The sequence below is a fragment of the Sceloporus undulatus genome, chromosome 3, assembly GCF_019175285.1.
Source record: "Sceloporus undulatus isolate JIND9_A2432 ecotype Alabama chromosome 3, SceUnd_v1.1, whole genome shotgun sequence".
In the NCBI taxonomy this organism is placed as follows: Eukaryota; Metazoa; Chordata; class Lepidosauria; order Squamata; family Phrynosomatidae; genus Sceloporus; species Sceloporus undulatus.
This window is the reverse complement of record NC_056524.1, coordinates 215,273,993-215,288,557: the sequence shown is the minus strand read 5'-3', so window position 1 is coordinate 215,288,557 and position 14,565 is coordinate 215,273,993. Positions and strand designations below refer to the sequence as shown.

The 14,565-nt window shown below is 40.6% G+C and overlaps 1 protein-coding gene across 3 annotated transcripts in view; it reads right to left on the bottom strand.

Moving 5' to 3' along the window:
- Window positions 1-14,565, bottom strand: part of ARHGEF4 (Rho guanine nucleotide exchange factor 4) — a 242,020-nt gene that overhangs the window by 20,661 nt on the left and 206,794 nt on the right. Inside the window, exon 1 of one of the 3 annotated variants that reach the window (XM_042457317.1) lies at window positions 8,748-8,874. The exons of the other annotated variants lie outside the window; for them this stretch is intronic. The gene's annotated coding sequence lies outside the window, so the exon portion shown is untranslated. Of the gene's footprint in view, window positions 1-8,747; window positions 8,875-14,565 lie in introns of those variants that run through there. 3 annotated transcript variants of the gene reach the window in all.

Here is a 14,565-nt window from a genome sequence, read left to right as displayed (position 1 = left end):
TAAGCTTTATTTATATAGTGCTGTAAATTTACACAGCACTGTACATCCAATCTTTTAATTAGACGGTTCCCTGCCCTCAGGGTTACAATCTAAGAAGACATGACACAAAAGGGGAAGGGAGTGGAGGATGGAGCCAGAAGCCTTCTGGGAAGGGCTCAGTTCCTTTGGGGAGGCCTGATGGGATTGGCCCATCATTTATTCAGCCAGGTGATTTTCCTTCTGCATATTATTCTCTGTATGTATATATAATGATGGACATTCCCAGCAACCTTCATCATTGGCTATGCTGACTGTGGCTGCTGGGAATGGCAGTTCAACTACAACTGGAGGACTATGGGGTTTTCACTCATGGTACATCTCTGTCTCCTGCTGTCTGATCAAGTGATTTCCAAATCACAGTTGAAAAGCAATCAGTTTGTTCATTGAAATTGTTTCCCAAAGACGACCATTTTCACACTTTATATAGCAAACCTATACATATTTACTCAAGAGTAAGTACTACCTGTACACAGTGGAGCTTGCTCACAAGTAAGTACACAGAGAACTACAACCCAAGAAATTCTTAGCATACTTTCTTGGAAGCATGATTGGATACAATGGGTTTTATGTGCAAGTGAGTATTCCTAGTGTTGTGCTGTTAGTCATGTGTCTTAATGCCATGTTGGGTTGGGAAAAGTGTGACCCTCCAGATATTACAGAACTGCAACTCCCACCACTCCTTGCTAAATCTGGGAGACTGAGTTCACCAGCTTCTCATAGATCAAGAATTCCTCCATCCTTGGCTTAATTTCTATGACAAAGGATACCATGGAGGGATTTCAGCAGCATAATAAGATGCATGTCTCTGCACAAGCAGGTAAATTATCAGATCATATGAGAATCATATTAACTTTTAAATGTAGATAAGCTTTTTGCCAACTCCAAGGCTTATAATTAATCAGTCCACGGTGCCATTTGTTCTCGTGCTTCACTTAGTAAGGCTAATAGGAAAGCGTTAACAGAAAGATTGCTTTGCTTTGCAGACATACCATTATACAGTAAGCTAATTATAAACATATTTGAGAAGAACACAATCTGAGAAGCTGAGTCAGCCATTATACCAATGCATTTAGTGTTTTGATTTTAAAAAGACAACAGATGGAGTGAAATGATAAGGTTATGCTATAATTTATGAAATGAAGAACCACCTACACAAGGTACAGTGTATACTGTATACTTGTCTATATGTTGACCTTATATATAAGTTAAGGGCAGGTTTGGGGGCCAAAATTATGGATTATGATATGACCCATGGATAAGTCGAGGGTAAAATTTAGGGGCATGTAATGAAAGATGTAAAGGAAAACAATGTCAAAGAGCTTAAAAAATTACAGCAGGCATAACTATTTGTACTCATAGTAAAGGTTGAATGGATGAGAGAGTAGAAGGGGGTCAATGCTTCCAGGGCAAATTAAACTCTTGCCTTTCACCAGAAGATGGAGATAAACACACACACATACACACATGAATTAAAGTACCCATGGATAAGTCGACTCAGTTTATTTGGATCAATTTTTTAACCTAAACTTTTAGGTTTTTACATGAATATAAACAGTAAATTAAGGCAAAAGTGATGCCAGTGGAGGGTGGTGGCTCCAATGTCATCAGATAGTAAACACGCTTCAGATTTGGATCAAAACATTTAAGGAGTCATTAGCCCGACAATAATTTCAGCACCTTGGATAGTTCCTGTCAAACTCACGCTAAAAACCCGAGTGGGTTCACCATCCAGTACCTAATGCCATACTACCGGCCAAAGCAAAAACAAGGAGATTCTTTTCTGGCAATTTATTGTGCAAAGGATATGCAACTGATTGCAGGAAATTTAAGCAAATATCCCTTTCCCCACCCCTTGCAATTCTTCTTCTTTTGTTTAGCTGGAAGAGTTAAAAAGGACATTACAGCTTCTTGGGCACGAACTTGTTCTTAGGGGAGTCTGAGTATCACAGTAACCAAAGTCATGAGACTGTCATTGTACCAGTTGGTTTATCATCTGTGGTGGACAGTGACATATTTCTGCCCATAGTGCCTATATTATTCTAAGAACCTACAGCTCTTTGAAAAATTTTGTTTGACTACAATTCCCAGCATGCTGGCTGGGGATTCTGAGGATGTGCATTCCAAAAAATAACTTTCCCAAGGTCTGAAAATATCTTACTACCCTTTTAAAGAAATGATTGCACCATGCTGATATGCTCCAGGAAAGGCACTCACCTCATCTGAAACTCTGAGCTAAAGTCATGTCAACACATTGTTAATGACCCACACCTATGCTGGGTTTCTTTTGCACTACACAATTATAACACTTTGATACAATTTTAACTGCAATGGCTGCATTTTACAGAATTCTGATATTTATATTTTATTGTGACACTGGAGCTCTTTGGCTGAGTATTCTAAATGGCTCATGAAACTACAAATTCCAAGATTCCATGGCAGTTAAACTGATATCAATATGTAACGTGAAAGAGATCTTGGATAATGGTGTTTCCGTCTAAGGGACCCTGGGTAGTAGATCTGTCCCTGCTTAGCCACATAACATAATTTGAAAGAGCTCTGACCTAGAACACACACAAGTGACAGGTGAACACAAGGAACCAGATCCTGCACTAAGCCCAGCATCCTGTTACAGGCACCACCAATATTTCTTTTATTGGTTGCTGCAGATATTGGTAATCTTTTCCTCCCATCACAACAACAAAACCCCCCTCAAAAGTCACCATTTCACTCTGATAGCCACACCATTCCATTGCTATTCAGTGGCTAGTAGAGAACTGGGAGGGAGAGAACTGGAAAAGGATCTCACTATGTCCCCATAGCCAGATGCAAAAGAATCACATAATTTATTGAAACCTTTGGAGGATCAATTCCCCCCTTCTGACTCCCCATTTCCATGGCCACAGAGGAGGACTATTGTAGTGGGAATGTGAATCCTGAGGAATGGAGAACAAAGCCATAGGATAGTTCAATCTGCAGAACTTTTACACTGTGCTCAGTGAAGTAGCCTATGAACCAAAGTTGCCCCAGGCCGCTGCAAACCGGCAGTGTGTACCGGGCCCTTGTTAGATGAAGGGACTAGTCTTAACTAGTATTACCATACTGACTCTTGTCAGTCTATCTAGGAGAAAGATTGTGATGTAGTCTTTTGTTTGACATTTAGTTTTCCATATGCAGTGTTTTGGTGGCTTTTTCAGGGTTTGTTTTGCTTTTTAATTTGGAGGTGAAGGGATAGAAGAGCATTTAACTGCATGAATTCCCCACCTGAAGTGATATAGCCCAGACCCAAGTTTGTTACACTGGTGGAAAGAATGAACAAATGTACTATAAGTTGAAAGATAGCATCATAGTCTTTCTTTCAGTTCCTTCTGCAGGCTGCCATTCAGCATTGTTTGCCATGAGGTAAGTTAAGAGGTGAAAGAGATTTATTTCTGTTTATTCACACTAGTCTTTCACTTTTATAGGAATACACCTAAAGTCCAAATGCCACACAAACCTTCCAAGCTACACATTCACTGTACCAGCCAGGTGCTCCAAGTGCTCATTTGCATTTTTACACATCAGCAGCTGTTTTTGGCTATTTCTGGTGGCACCCTGCTGCAACTTGTTTCCTTTTAAAAAACTGAAATCCTATGAAGTTTTCTCTAAGGATCTTGTGTGTTTACTGCTTGATGTCAGAAAGCATATAGAGAGAGGAGGGGAAATAGTATAATTTGTTGCCAGAGATTCTTGTGAGTTGGAGCAAAACAAATATAGCCAAGAGGAAAGGAAAAAAGAGCCACAGCCATTCCTGGTTAAGATACGTTACACTGAAAGGAAGCAATTTATTTCTATGCATAACAATCCATGTTATCAAGCTATATGTCTCTGTGCATATTCTCCTAACTGCTCAGGTCCCATTTGTCTCAAGTAGTTCACCTCCACACAGTTGTTATATTGGCATGCTGCAGCAAAAGCTCTGGGCAACATTTAAAAAGTGAAGAGATGTAAATAGTTTGTAGGTGCACCTCTTCCCCCTGCAGCTTATGAATTGTGAATTAAGGCTGTTTTAGAAAACATTCATCCAGTGAAATCTTTTATGTCTTTCATTCTACTTAAAAATCTCCATAATAACTCGGCACCAATAATGTTGAACAAATTTTATTGCAAAGAGCTGAGAAATGAGCCCTTTTTATACCAGCTGCATAAAATACTAAGCATAAAGCTGTTCTTTGGAAAGGATATACAATATATCAGAAGGCTTTCTCATAAATGGGTTTGTAGGCCAGTCACCCGCAACCTGTAAATTTGATGCGGGGGAGGAGCACCACTCAGAAGGCAAAGCTGCTACCACAGCAAAACAGCAGTAGAAAAATTTAACCTCTAAAGACCCTCAAACTCTTGTAGGACAGAATCTCTCAGTATTCCTTGGCTAAGGCTGCTGGGACATGCACTCCAGCAACATTTGAAAGGCTTCATGATTCCCACACCGGCTTTAAGAAGTACTTTTCGATAGGTACCCACTGTGCTTTTTGGGGCATTTTGGGCCTGAACAGACAGGCCAAAATAAAGCTGCTTCAGGTCACTTTGGAGGTATTCTCTTTAAATGATGTATGTGTCCTAAGAGGCCAGAGGCCAAGCCAAAGCCATTCTCTAGTCCTAAGGACTGGAGCATAGCTTTGATGCAGCTTCTGGCCTCTTAAGTTGCGTGTGTCATTTAAACAGCATACCTCCAAAGTGACCCGAAGCAGCTTTATTTTGGCCTGTCTGTTTAGGCACTTTGTTGCTAATCTAGAACCAATGGGTTAGGTTTCTTTTAAACACAATAAAGCAGATTTTTGAATCCAACCCATAGTATATAAGGAAATAAATTTTCCCAAGCTTTTATTTAGAAGCATTGTAAGGCATGTGCAAGAAGAAATTGTTATTCCTTCTCTATCCTCCTGTAACAGATGCTTGCAGTTCAGCTATATCATAAAAAGTAAAACACTTGTCAGTGTCTCAAACTGTTAACTCATCATTTCCTTCAGAATGTACAGGTTTTATTTTTTAAATTAAGAGAAATCTGTCTTCATGTCACACATTTCAACCTCCAGTTATGGCAAACTTTCAATAGGGATTGAGATATTATTCACTTAGCATGCCAAGGCCAAGTTTAAAGGCTGAGCTGCTTTAAAGAACTGCTGAGCCATCCAACTAGAACAGAATCAGGTCAATACAGCATTCCAAAAGCAGATGGCTTGCCAACCATTGCTACAAGGTTACAGCACTTTTGCAGACAAGCATGGCAGCTCAAATGTTTAAGGTGAAAGAGGTAACTGAAAAACTACACTCAGCAAGGAATCCTTACTCACATATCAAAGTGGGAGAAAACATCAAGTTGACCTTTTACACTTTACACAGTACTGTATAGTGTCTTCAGTTCTTAATTGACAAGAAGAGGAAGAAAGATCATTGTATTTTCTGCTAACACATAACTTGAATGCACTGCTAACAGCTTCATGCTAGCAACCAAGCCTGCTTCACCATCTGCACCAGAATAACATTTCCTCCCAGTCCCTGCTTCCTAGACCTGGAATAATGTACTACCCTTTCAAAAAATAGGGAGGAAGTAGAGTTTCCTCCCCCATCTTCCAGTAGAACTCATTGCATAGTTGTGAAAGCTAAAATCTGTGACTTTCCATTAGTATTTGCTGTAAACAAAATGATGGACTAGTGAGATACAGGATGTCAGATGTGGGGGCCTCCAGATGTTATTGGACTACAACTCTCATCTTCACTCAAAACTAGCTGTGCTACCTGGGGAAGATGGGAGTTGCAGACTGGAAACATCTGGAAAGCCACACGTTGCTGGCTCTTAAATTAGACTTTGTCTGATTTAGCAAGACAGTTCTTAAATTCTTAAACCTGATCTCTTATAGCTTTCTTATTCTGTTCCACATTCTCTCAATTTCAATATGAGCAGGTGTCTTCTATACATTCTATGCCCACTGGGGTTCCAGTCAACACAAAAAACTCTCTTTCCTCAAATATTTTGAGCTCGAGTGTCCTTTGTGAAATTTTGAGATTTTTTTCACCCCCCCCCCCCCCATGTAGATCCTGTTTATTTAACAGGAAATTCAAGGAAATTGAAACCAACAACCAACATTTTCTATGAGCAGTAATAAAAATGGGAACAGGATTAAAAATAAATCGGAAGGGGGGATCAACCCAAACTCTTTTTTGAAAGCCAAGTTTTTATCAGTTGAATGTCAGTGCTGATAAATTAGTTCAGTGGTTAGCATTACTTTAAAAAAAAGCCTTACACCTTACACCTATCAGCTGGTGAATCAATAGTGTGGAATTTTGATCTGAAATATTGAATTCATATGAGAATATGCAGAATATTTCCCCTCTCTGCAGTATTGAGCAATGTCATCCTCCACCTCCCCAATCACTTCGAATAAAGACGCATCGATTACAAAAATCAGTGCTGCAGTGCATATTTTGCATGCAGCAGAGAGAGGTGCCAAGTTCAAGTTCAACCCCTGTCATCTCTAGCTTTGAACAACTACAATACTCTCCAAGCATTCTCTTCCTTTCAAGATCAGCCCTGCAAAAAATAATGAGGCAAAACCTCTTATTCATTATACCACAGGAATATGGAGTGCTGTGTTAAACCTTGGCATGGTACAGACCACTCCTTTGGGGCGACCTGCACCCGCCCCTTTTCAGACTGGGGCCAGGGCAGCCTCACTGGCAGCCCTGCAGCCCCAATCCAGTGACACCATGAGTTACCACACCAGGTGACACCAACCTTAAGGATGCCACTGAGTAGGACTATTGCAGCTGGCCCTCCCTATCACAGAAAAGGGGTATCCTTAGGGCTTCATGCCCCTGGACACCCGGACAGTCAGAGCCATGGGAGAAAGGGGCTACCCGGCCCCTTTCTCCTTGGCATTGTTCCTATGGCCATTTGGTTGCCACAGGAACAATACACATGGCGAAAAGGAGCTCTGTTTTGGAGCACCTTTTTGCGCTGCTGTTAGAGCACCACAGGCGCCTCCAGCAGCACGGTGACGTCTCTTCTGTGCCCCAATGTTTGGTTGGGGTGCACAAGTGACGTCATGGATGCACCCCATGTAGATAAGGCTGCATGTCCATGCCGCTGCCATGAACTAGGGTTGTATGGCATGTGGCGGCTCTGCCACCGCGCAACCCTAGTACGGCCCCAGGCTGCTGCAAACCAGAGGTGTGTACCAGGCTCTTTTTAGGTGAAGGGACTAATTAATTAGCACATATAATTAGTTAAAATTAACTTCTGGAGAGAGAGATATCCAAGGATTCTATCTCAGGGTCAACACTGTGAAAGGTATATATAAAAAATAAGACCAACTGAGTCCCTCCATATTTTCATAATTGCCACTGACAAACTAGTCCAAAAGAATCTGAGGGTGTATCTACAGATATTGCAATTTGACACCATTTTAAGTGCTGTAGCTCCATCCTATCAAAACCTCGGATTTGTAGTTTTACAAGGTCTGTAGCTTTCTCTGCCAAAGAGTACTGGTGCCTCACAAAACCACTAATCCCAGGATTCTGTAGGACAGAGCCATGGTAGATAAAGCAATGTCAAACTGCATTATTTCTACTTTGCAGACACACTCTGAGAGGTTATATCTTCCAAATGTCCTGAAATCAAATTATAGCTGTTCTGTGTTTGCAAAACAAAGTACATTTTTAGGCACATCAGCTTTTGGCAGGAAGGGCGAAGGCCAGGAAAGAATTTCTGTCACTAAAGGATTTTAAAAATCTGATTTTTACTGCATTCTTCACATGATTATGGATAATTAATTTTATTTTGTCTCCAAATTAAAGTAATTAATTAATATTTTATAATGACACTGTGAAAATGAAAGTTGCATACCAATTGTTTGCAATTGTATCTCCTGTCACTGAAGACAAAGGGCCGCAGTCACACTGGAGTCCCCAGTTATGCCTCAGAGGGTTCTTGGATAGTAATGAATGCATTTAAGATAATCCCACAAACAATGAATTTACATGCTCGTACTGTTTTTAGGTTGAAAGTGCTATCCTAATTTAAAATTCTCACTTTCTTATACTATAGCATGTATTGAATTATGGTAATTCTTTAACTGACTGACAATCCAACAAAACAAATATATTTTTCTCCCAAAATGTTTTAAAAGACTTGGATAGTTAGATGCTTAAACCCTAAGACACAGAGAACTTAAACCAATCTAAAGCCTTAAATCGGCTTAAACAGTTTAAGCCCATCTAAAAGCCACAAAGTGCTCTAAGCAGCTTCAAGCAACCTTTAGCCCTAAAGTGGCTTCTCTCCCATCCCAGTTTACCCCTGCCAGCTCCTGCCTCTCCATTCAGCTTTTGGGGAATTAAACTGTAGCCAGTGGAGATCACTGAGGTTATTGATGCCAATACCTGAGCTTTGGCAGGCTGGTATATCCTGAAATCCTATATCTGTTTCCCTAAGACTACAAAGAGGAGGGGGACAATGGACTTAGCTCCATCCACTGGCCATAGGATCAACAGTTGCCAGAGGCCTGTGCCTCTTTTCCTCCAGCACAAGCTCCATTTTAAAATGTCATCTGTTTGACAGGTTTAACAAAAGTCTGTTTCATTGCCAAGTCTATGAGCCACTCTAAACTAACAACAGGGCAGGAAAATGGTACTTGAAAGTATGTTTTGGCATATTTATCTATGTAAATACCCACCTTTCTATCCAATGATGCTCAAGGCAGTTTGCAAAGGATAATATGTACACAAACTCTGTCTCCCTGTCTGACTGTCCTGTCTGTCCCCCACTCTCTCTTGTGTCCCACTGACCCACCACTTCACATGTGTTCAGCCCAGACTGTGCTTCCATTCTTCAGCCCCAAGGCAAATGGCAGTTGGAACCCAATGTTCTTTCTGGCAGTTGGAGCCCAGGGTTCTTTCTGGAAGGAAGAAGGGGAGAAGTGGTTGCTTCTCCAGAACACAGAGGATTCTAGCTTGCTCTTCTCCTTGCCATGATGGCCTTCCTGCAAGGCAGAGGGTGCAACCTCCCAGTGGCCCTGGGACTCCTAGTCAGTAGTATAGGCCAGCAAGTGACTCCATTTTGTCAGTATTAAGCCTGCAGCTGATAAACTGTGAAATCACCAGACACTAAGCCATCAGTCCATCTTTACTGTGTGATGCTTTCACTAGCCTGTATCAACTTTCAAACAGAATGATAAAATGTTTTCAGAAGTTGGATCCTAAAACTTCATAGGAACTGTAGATCCTTATTAGAGAGGAGCTGTAAGCCAATTGCCTCCAACAAGTTGGATACTCATTTTACTGACCTATGAAATAATAATAATAATAATAATAATAATAATAATAATAATAAAAATAATAATAATAATAGGATTTATTTATATACCGCCCAATCACTGGGGATCCGAGCGGTTTACAATAGAGGGGATAACAGACAGTTCCCTGCCCACAGGCTTACAATCTAAAAGACACAATACAAAAGGAGAAGGGAATGGTGAGGGGGGGGGAGGGAATCAGGTCCAGCATTCTTCTCTCCCTCTGAGGCCTGGACCAAGGCAGATGGACCGGAGGGAGGGCTCTTCTTCTTCAGGCTAGCCCTTGATGGAACTGGGCCAGCCTTCTCTCTCCCTCAGAGGCCGAACGATGATAGTTAGGGAGGGAGGAGCCTCTGTCTTCAGGCTAGCCCCTGATGGAACTGGGCCAGCCTTCTCTCTCCCTCAGAGGCCGAACGATGATAGTTAGGGAGGGAGGAGCCTCTGTCTTCAGGCTAGCCCCTGATGATACTGGGCCAGCCTTCTCTTTCCCTCAGAGGCCGAACGATGACAGTTAGGGAGGGAGGAGCCTCTGTTTTCTGGCTAGCCCCTGATGGAACTGGGCCAGCCTTCTCTCTCCCTCAGAGGCCGAACGATGACAGAACGATGAAAGAATGGAAGGCTGAGTGGACTTCTCTAGGATCGAATTTACAATGTTATGACTGCAGTAGCAGCATTTAACCAATGCTCCACCAGGGCTCCATTGGGATGAATCTTTGCCTCTGCCAGCCAGTATAGATGGCTTCCTATGGAGTATATTCAGTTCTCTTTTCCTACCTCACCCTGTGATTTTAACTTAGAGCCAGAATAGACGTGACTTTTGCCACATCATTTGGCCTTGCATACATTTAAAAAACAAAATAAAGGAGGGATGATTAGATTAGGATCAAAACATGGGGGTGGGAGTCTTTAACCCTTTGCAGTGTTACAGCCTCGATAGGAAAGAGGGGGCTTTGTCTGCTATTCACAATGAGAGGTTACACCCATACTGCCCCCCTAATTAATTAATGTCCTGTCTTTCTCTTGGCATAGGACCCGACACCTCACATACACCCTGCATGCCACACTGAAAATAGTAGACATGGGGGAAGTAGCCAGTTCCAACCAGAACTACAGTGAGGATAAGGGATTTCTTTGAGTGCTCAGCTGTTGTTATAAGAAAAAGTAGCAACAACAGTAGGTTAGATATCCTATCTTAATGCAGCCATGGGAAAGAGGAGTCACTTGCAGAATGGACAGTAATTCATGATTTACTGATTAGCAGCAGAGAGGAGGAAATAATAGATTTGGGTCAGAGTAAAGTGGAAAGTTTAAAATTCCTTTCTACCTGACCATCAAAAGTATGCGACCAAAAATAGCAGAATACAGAATCTACTCAAGTTCTAACAAGAATCTGTTAACAAATAAGGAAAATAAAACAGTGGCCCATTGGTTAGAAATGCTCTATTTACATTCTAATCCCCCCAAAATGGAAAAACTAGTTTTGTGAGACATTAACTTTCTCTGTCAGATAGCTCTAGTGCCACAATAAAATTACAATTCCCAGGATTCCCTAGCACTGAGCAAGGGCAGTTAAAGTGGTCTCGAACTGGATTATTTCTGCAGTGTGTTTTGGACCCAAGTGAGGGTTGGGCCTGTCAAAATTAAGATTAGTAGTCTGTAAATTTTAGGGATTTGAGAATGGGATTTAGGAGTCTGAATGGTTAGGAGAGTTAAAGCCAGGATCAGATTCAGGAGATGAGTGTGTGTGTGAGAGAGAGATGTGATTTAGATGTATTAAATAAATAATCAAAAATATTATTTTGTATTATATCCTTTTGCCTCCAAGAATTCTACATACTGTATTGGAAAACTGAGCATAGACACAATGTCTGTATTGGAAGCAGTTAATAAAAAGTGCTGGTGTCTGGTGGGGATAGAAGATAAATAAAATCTCACACAGGAACCACAGAAGCATTTAAGAGGTCCCCACAGTTGGTGGACACAGTGGTGGGACAGAAGGAGGTCCTCACATTTATGCCAGAGGGATAAGGGAAAGCCCTCACATTTGGTGGCAGTGGCTGAGTTAAACAGAAGTCCTCCCAGTTGATGGTAGCAGAGGGATAAGCAGAACCCTCATACATTCTACTTTATAAAAAGGGGAAACTCATACAGACGTTGGGAAACCACTAAAAGATGGTGTCATGAGTTAGGAATTTCCAAGGGACAGACTGGACTCCCTGGAAGGCTGAGGTCTCCCACCCATTTGAAAGCATCACTGCGTGTCAATGAAAAAGAGTTGCACCATTTAAAAAAAAAACAACCCTGATATTGTTCCCAAGATGCACATCTTGGAAAATACAGTGGTGGGATTTCAGTACTGTGGTACTGTTCTAAAACAGACAAGCGAAGCAGTACAATTGTTCTTTTTTGCCTTGTATACAAAAGTTTCTGTCAGATGCCACATAATTTCAAGATTAAATAAGAGGTAGCAAGGGGCTCCTCATTGTTCTTTGAATCTGTCATTAATTCATCCAAGGTCATGAAGCTCCATCTTATGTTGTTTTCATTTTCTCAAACTGCATCTGTGCATCTGAGCATTTGGGAACACTGGAAAAATCAGAAAAGGTCAGGAGAACAAGCCAAGGGACTTTGCTTGATAAAAGCAATTAATTCCATCGTTTATAGTTTATTCAGGGCTTAACATACTCATGAGCACAGCACAAATATGTATGTTTCTCATTCTGTACGTTATCTCACCATGTCATGAATGCTTTTGCTCAAAATAACAGAAAATTCAAAGAATTGCTGATAGCATCATTTGTTCATTCCAAAACAAGCTTCCTAAGCATCCAGCATGGTGCCTTGGGCTGAGGAATAAATCAAGAAAACAGCAGATAAGTATCAGAGCCCCCTTTATACAGTGTTTGGCCTGGGAGCATGAGCTAAAATCCGCAAATAGTTGCCTTAGCATTCTTTCACACATTACAAAAGTAGACTGAGGCTAGTTTAAGCCAGGGATTCCTGGGGACCATTTCATTATGAGAAAAATTGGGGTGCACAGTCTATTTTTTCCTCTTTGAATGCTAATATAAAGGAAACACTAACATATAGGGACTAATATATAGGGATTTGTTTATTTTTATGTAAAAAATATTTCTATCCTGCCCTTTATCATAAGACTTCATAGCAGCATATAATTAAAACTGCATAAAAGTTTAAAACTATTCCAGATTAAAACTATAAAATAATAAAAATAGAATTAAAAACAGATCACTAAGTTAAAACAGAAGAAAAGGCTAACACAATTAAAACTATATACATGTACACCAAAAAGAAATAGATAAGGACCAAAAGACTTTATTTAAAAGACTTGGTCCCTAAAAGTTGATGCCAATCAGGCTTCCAAGGAGATAGCATTCTATAAACAGTGTTTCCAGTCTTTCTTACGTTGTTCATTCTTGTGAAAATAAATGATATTAAATAATTCAACACTCACAATTAACTGAAGTTAGAAAACATTCCTAAGATCCTAAGTGGAGAATAGTTTGGGTGAGAATGTGTATGCATTCATTAAATGTGAAAATTCCACAATGGTATGTAGTTCTAAATCATATTCAGCTATTCTCCTTACAGTGTTGACCAGAATGCAAGCTGGGAGTTAGAAATTCTAATCCTTCTTATGATGCCATATGCATTATGTCCCCACCCACCCCCTGTTCATGTGTATAGTATGAACCACATAGAACAGAATACAGCTATATCTGCTTAGAACTCTATGTGACTCTATCTGATACAGTCCCATTGTAATTGGGGAGTCTTTGAATGGAAGGAAGAATGGTAAAATGCTAACAGATCATGATGAAAAGGTAGAACTACTCAACACCTATTTTGCTTCAGTTTTCCCTCCAAAAGAGAGCTGTGTGTTTCCATCGATCAGCAGACATCTTGGCAAAGGATCCAGATTGCAAATCCAAATTGACAAGGAGATAGTTAAGAATCATTTTTATCTGTTAACCTAAATGAGTTCAAATCTTCAGGGCCAGATGCACTTCATTCCAGAATATTGAAGGAATTTGCTGACATACTCTCTGAACTACTTGCCATCATTTTTTGAGAAAACTAAGTGCCAAAGAACTGGAGACAGGTAAACATTGTTCCTGTCTATTAAATATGGGGAAAAGATGACCCAGAGAACAACAAGCCAGTCAGCCTGGTCTCAATACCAGCAAATATATTAGAGCAGATTATACAGGAGTCTGTTTACAAATATCTTGATAACAATGCAATGATTAATAGGAGCCAGCATGGGATTGTCAAGATCAAATACTGCCAAACTAACCTTAAATCTTTTTTTTTTTTTTTTTTTTGGACCAGGTAACTAGTTTAATAGATGATAGGAATGCTGTGGATATTATTTATCTGGATTTTCAGGAAAACATTTGATAAATACCCCAATATATCTTGATTAGCAAACTGTCTAAAAATGGACTATACGGAATAGATGGGAACACCCTCAGATGGATCCATAATTGGTTGGAATACCATGCTCGAAGAGTTGTCATAAGCTTCAGACTGGATGGAGGTCTCAAATGGAGGTGGAGGTTCTGTCCTGGGGCCAATACTATCAATGATTTAGATGATGGGATGGAGGGAATCCTGATCAAATTTACAGATAACACAAAACTGGAAGGGGTAGCTAACACATTGGAAGACAGGAACAGAATTCAAAAGATCTTTATCAACTAGAAAATATGGCTGAAATTAACAAAATGAAATTCAGTAGAAACAATTGCAAATTCTACATTAAAGCCACAAATGAGGGGGATGGGGATACTTGGCTCAAGTTGCACTATATGTGAAAAGGACTTTGGGATTATTGTTGATTATTTAATTTGATTATTGTTATTATTTAACATGAGTAAGTACAGTGTGCCCGCGTCATATGTGGGCATGATACATGCGGCTTTCAGCATATGCTGAAAGCCGTGCTGGAAGAAGTGGTGCCACATGCCAGAAAAGGTAATGGTGCACGTGCCCATGGTGTGTGCTGCCATGGTGCCATTCTGCTGCACTGCTGCACTGCCTTGGGCACGAGCCCCATTAGTTTAATGGGGCTCGAGCATATGCAGAATTTTCCTTACGTGGGGGGGCTGGGGGTCCACAACTGATCCCTTGCATAAGGGAAGGGACCACTGTAGTATGGTGCTGCAACTAAAAAGGG